Raw genomic sequence first — 6,136 nt, 5'->3', positions numbered from 1 at the left:
GATGAAATTCAGTAAAGACAAGATCAAAGTACTACACTTAGGAAAAGTCAAATGCACAAATACAAAGTGGGGAATAGCTGCTTAGGCAGTAGTACTGCAGAAAAGGGTTTGGAGATTATAGTGGATCACAAACTGAACATGAGCCATCAGTGCCTAACTGGTGGATGGAGGAGAGCTGGAAGGCTAATTAAGCCATTAGGCAGAGACTACAAAAAGATACAGGGAGAAGTAGGAGGAGGGAAAACAGGCAGTGAGAGAAGAGAGAGATTGCTTCTCCCCACCAGCCTCAGAAGCTAAGGGCTCCCTAAGATGGTTGGAGCAGAGCTGTATATTGTACGAAGGTGGTGGGAACCCACATTGTAAATAAACTGCACCGGGTGTTTTACCAGCACAAAGGTCTCTGAGCGGTGTGTGGACTGGAGCAGAGGCAGGCGCGAGTGGGCCCGATGTCAGACATGGGAGATAACTGTCCCGCTCTACTCAGCACTGGTGAGGTCTCAGCTGGGTTACTGTGTCCAGGTTTGGATGCATGCTGTGAGAAAGATGGGAGCCAACTGGAGAGAGTCCAGAGGAAAGCAACAAACACAATAAAAGGCCCAGACAATCTGACCACGGAGGAAACGTTGAAAGAACTGGGCATGTTTAATCTACAGAAGAGAATGCTGAGGGGAAACCAGTGATAGCCTTCAGGTATATAAAAGGTTAGTCTACAAGGGACGGTGACCAATTGTTCTCTGTGGCCATCAAAAGTAGGACAAGAAGTAATCAGCTGAGTTTCCAGCAAGGGAGATTGAGGATAGATATTAGGAAAAAGATAGTTAAGCACTGGAACAGGCTACCGAGGGAGGGAACAGGCTACCGTGGAATCCCTGTCATTGGAGGGTTTTAAGAACAGGTTGGGCAAACGCCTGTCAGTGGAGGTTTGGGAGCACTTGGTCCTGCCTCAGCACAGAACAATGGACTTGGTGACTTCCAGCTCTATTTTCTATATAGGGCAGATTTGGACACTGATGTAAAATGGTACTCGCGTGCAGGGCCGTCCCTAGCTATTTTGGTGCCCTACGCAGCATCCCTGTGGGGGGGCTGTGGGGGGCCCCAGGCCTCCGCAGGGAGGAGCAAGGGGGGACTGGCACCAGGCCTCTGCAGGGGGGCTGTATGGGGCCCCGCCCCGGCCTCCACGGGAGGGGGGGGCTGGCCCCAGGCCTCCGTGGGTGATGGGGGGGGGCTGGTCACTTCCTGCAGGAAGTGGGTGACTTGGCCCCAGCCTGCTCCGCTCCCCTGGCTCCCAGGCTTGCGGGGGGAGAGAACCACCCCCCCAGCACACACCGGCGGTGCGGCTGGGAGCCAGGGGAGTGGAGCAGGCTGGGGCCGGTCGCTCCACTTACCGGTGAGTACAGGCCCGACCTTCTGGAGTCCTCAGGGCATGGGGACAGGGTGGGGCAGAGCAGGGGCTGGGGCTCTGGGGAAGAGGCGGGGCAGGGGCTGGAGCAGCACGCAGCTGGCAGGGCACCAGGAAATTCGGTGCCCCACATTCCCTGGTGCCCTACGCAGCTGGGTACTTTGTGCCTGGGTAAGGACAGCCCTGCTCACATGAGTAAGTGCTCATCCATGTGAGTAAAGTTTGCACATTTTACCTTGTAACTAGACATATTGGCTTCAATGGGATTATTCAAATGAAAAATTCTGCAGCAACAGGCCCCTTGGGGTCTCAAGTAATTAGAAGCACATAGGTCCCATTCCAGCAAAACACTTAAGCACATGAGTAGCTTCAATGTCATTAAAGCCAAGTACATGCTTTGCTGTATTGTAGTCATATAGCACTGGTGTGGCAGGGCCCATGGATGGTGTTTGATTTGACTTCACGCTGTTTTCCAGAATTCTGACAAATGTAGTGTTTCTTAATACCAAGAAAACAAAATGTCTTCCAGGTATAGAGGGGCACCCATAGGAACACAGCTGCCCCATGTTGGGGTGCAGGAGAGGGTGAGAGCTCTAACTGGGGATGCGTGTTCTGGTTGAAAACTGGATGCCTGGCAACCCTACAGACTCCCTGGCAGCAGCCCCTTTCTTTCTTTATGATAAAGCAAACTTGACTGGATAGACTACAGCCACCACCAGCTGTAATTCTTAAACACGTAGCAGTTTATATTCCCTCATTCTGCCCTGGATAATGTGCACATTGTAATGTAGAAGAAACAAACTTGAGACCATTGCTCCTTGTTCTGTCATCTGCTACCACTGAGAACAGTCTAGATCCATTCTCTTTGGAACCCCCTTTCAGGTAGTTGAAAGCAGCTATCAAATCCCCCCTCATTCTTCTCTTCTGCAAACTAAACAATCCCAGTTCCCTCAGCCTCTCCTCATAAGTCATGTGCTCCAGCCCCCTAATCATTTTTGTTGCCCTCATCTGGAATCTTTCCAATTTTTCCACATCCTTTTTGTAGTGTGGGGCCCAAAACTGGACACAGTACTCCAGATGAGGCCTCACCAGTGCTGAATAGAGGGGACTGATCATGTCCCTCGATCTGCTGGCAATGCACTTAGGACAGAAGATCCCATGCACTGCTACAGACTAGGGACCGAATTAGCTCAGATTTCTTTTGGCCCAATCCTGTCATTTGTCTAGGTCCCTCTGTATCCTATCCCTACCCTCCAGCGTATCAACCACTCCTCCCAGTTCAGTGTCATCTTCAAACTTGCTGATGGTGCAGTCCACGCCATCCTCCAGATCATCCTCCAGATCGTAACACCCCTATGGGGTGGGGCAGAGCAGGGCTGTTATTCCCATTGTACAGATGGGAACTGGGGCACAGAGAGACAAGGGACTTACCCAAGGTTACATAGGGAGCATGAGCTGGGAGTTGAACCTCGATCTCCTAAGTGAGTGCCCTAAACCACCTTCCTCTGCTTGTTGATGCAAACCCAGAGAGCCAAAGAGAAAATAAACAAACTAGGAAATGGCACCAAAAGTTCCTCAGAGTGTATGTTTATCCACTAGAGCTCAGGAGAAGGGTTCTAGGGACATTCCCTTCCACTAGTCGTAGGTCAGAGAAGAAGGAAGCTAAACTCTGCAGGCCAGGCGATGAGCCTCTAGGTCCCCCTGGCGAGGAGTTGCTCATCCAAGTAATCTCCTGAAGTTCAAGGGAATTCTTTTCCCTGTGATTGTCTCTCTGACCCCGATCTCAGTGGTGTGAACAGAAGGATAAGGGAGGAGACTTTCTTGCCAGACAGGTGCTGCAGGTGTGAAATTGTTTCAAGGAGTTTCAGGTTTGCTCTGTAAGATTTAATAAATTATATCTATTTAGGCACAACCCTTTTCTTCCACTCTGTTCTGGTCTCCCAGAGCTTTTACTTGCCTTTGGATGGCCAGCTACATGGCTTGCCCCAATTGTTGGACAATGTCTTCAAAAGGAATTAGCTCTTCCCATTTTCCTGATGGAACTACTGTTATAAAGTTAAAATGTTCATAGGACCCATGGTCAGGTGCCTATATCCAGAGTTAGGCACCTTTGTAAAAGGGCCTCATTTTCAGAGGTAATCATGGCACCCAGAAAACAGTCTGCATTTCTGAAAAACCCAGGACCTTTTTATTCAGGTGCCTAACTATGGATTTAGGTGCCTGACTTTAGACACCCAGGGGAGAGAATATTGCCATACAATCACCTGGAACTGTATGGAGTTTCTAAGGTAACAAGAATGCTGATGACAGGCTGAGCCCTGGCTTGCTCCAAATGCTGGGGAAGTAGGGGTGACTGGTGGCACGCTGCTGCTCCAAGGGGACATGGCTGGTGCAACTCAGAGACCATGCTGCCTTCTCCACCAGCCAGAGTAAAGCGCCATAGGTGGTGCATTCTCCCTAACAGTGCTACCCAAGACATCCACCTGTATTTGCCCTGTGCTGAGGGTCTGCACCCAGCACGCCTCACGCGCTACAGTGTGGCCCTTACTTCTTGCCCTTCCTTCCCTACACACACACACACACACACACACACACACACACACACACACACACACAGTAGACATGTTTGGGAAATGGAATTTCAATCAAGCAGGAAATTCCACAATTTCAACACTTGTTTTCAGCCCACAATGGAATGAAAATCAGACTATCAAAAATGTCTACAAAACAAAAAGTTCCAGAAAATGTCAGCATTTCTGAATGAAACAAAATTTTGAAATTTTTATTGAAAAATGAGCAATATTTCAAACCGACGAAAGGTCAGTTCAGAATAAAGTCTTTTGTTGGGCATTTCCCTGCTGAAACAGTGAATTTCAGTTTAGACAAAAACCCATATTTTGCCAGGAAACATTTTCAGTCAGAACATTTCAAACAGCTTTGATGAACATCTCTCCTCCATCAGCCTATGGCGTTAGCAGCAGCTACTCAGTAGCTAAAATATAGATTCTGCTCCTTATTCTTTGCACTTCCCGAGTGCCCTCCAGCCAAGGATCTCCTAACACATCCTGGTCATTAATGAATTAAGCCTCACAGCACCTCTGAATTAGGATCAATAGCATTTCCTCCATTTTAACAGCTGGAGGAATAGAGGCACAGAAAAGTTGCATCACTTGCCCAGCATCACAAAGGAAGTTTGTGGTAGAGCCAAAGACAAATCTTCTGACTCTGAGACATGCTTTAGCCACAAGACTTTTCCTTGTCTGGGATGATTGCGAAAAAAGTGACAATTAGAGCTTGTCTAAACACAAACACTGGACTGCTTTAACTATACCAGTGTAATTAAAGCAGTTCAACTCCTCTAATGTGTTTGCAGTTATAGGAGTATAAAGGTGTCTACAGCACAGTTATTCCCACAGGAAGGGAATGAGCTACACTGGTATAAGGCACTTTTATGCCAGTGTACCTGCATCCCCACTAGGAGTTGCACCAGTGCAACAATAACAGTAAGATGGGAAAAAATCACACCCCTAACTGACAGTTATACAAATACAAAATGTGTGTGTAGAGCAGGTCGAGACAAAAGCTGAAGAGATCTACTTTAAATTAGCATCAAAGTTTGGAGTTTGTATTTTATTCAGAGATTATGTGTTTATCTGAAGTTACCAGCAACTTATTCTTATTCTTGCCAGCAAGTTAAAGAAGTATGGGCTGGATGAATGGACTATAAGGTGGATAGAAAGCTGGCTAGATCGTCAGGCTCAACGGGTAGTGATCAACGGCTCCATGTCTAGTTGACAGCAGGTATCAGTGGAGTGCCCCAGGGTCGGTCCTGGGGCTGGTTTTGTTCAATATCTTCATTAATGATCTGGAGGATGGCGTGGACTGCACCTCAGCAAGTTTGCAGATGACACTAAACTGGGAGGAGTGGTAGATGCACTAGAGGGTAAGGATAGGATACAGAGGACCTAGACAAATTAGAGGATTGGGCCAAAAGAAATCTGAGGAGGTTCAAGGACAAATGCAGAGTCCTGCACTTAGGACAGAAGAATCCCACACACTGCTACACACTAGGGACCAAATGGCTGAGCAGCAGTTCTGCAGAAAAGGACCTAGGGGTTACAGTGGACAGAAGCTGGATATGAGTCAACAGTGTGCCCTTGTTGCCAAAAGGCTAACGGCATTTTGGGCTGTATAAGTAGGGGCATTGCCAGCAGATCGAGGACATGATCATTCCCCTCTATTCGACATTGGTGAGGCTCATCTGGAGTACTGTGTCCAGTTTTGGGCCCCACACTACAAGAAGGATGTGGATAAATTGGAAAGAGTCCAGTGGAGGGCAACAAAAATGATTAGGGGGCTGGAGCACATGACTTATGAGGAGAGGCTGAGGGAACTGGGATTGTTTAGTCTGCAGAAGAGAAGAATGAGAGGGGATTTGATAGCTGCTTTCAACTACCTGAAAGGGGGTTCCAAAGAGGATGGATCTAGACTGTTCTCAGTGGTAGAAGATGACAGAACAAGGAGTAGTGGTCTCAAGTTGCAGAGGGGGAGGTTTAGGTTGGATATTAAGAAACACACTATTTCACTAGGAGGTGGTACACTTTGGAATGGGTTACCTAGGGAGGTAGTGGAATCTCCTTCCTTAGAGGTTTTTAAGGTCAGGCTTGACAAAGCCCTGGCTGGGATGATTGGGGATTGGTCCTGCTTTGAGCAGGGAGTTGGACCCTCTCCCATGAA

Source organism: Mauremys reevesii, unplaced genomic scaffold (genome assembly GCF_016161935.1).
Source record: "Mauremys reevesii isolate NIE-2019 unplaced genomic scaffold, ASM1616193v1 Contig132, whole genome shotgun sequence".
NCBI classification, from domain to species: domain Eukaryota; kingdom Metazoa; phylum Chordata; order Testudines; family Geoemydidae; genus Mauremys; species Mauremys reevesii.
This window is presented reverse-complemented; position numbering follows the sequence as displayed.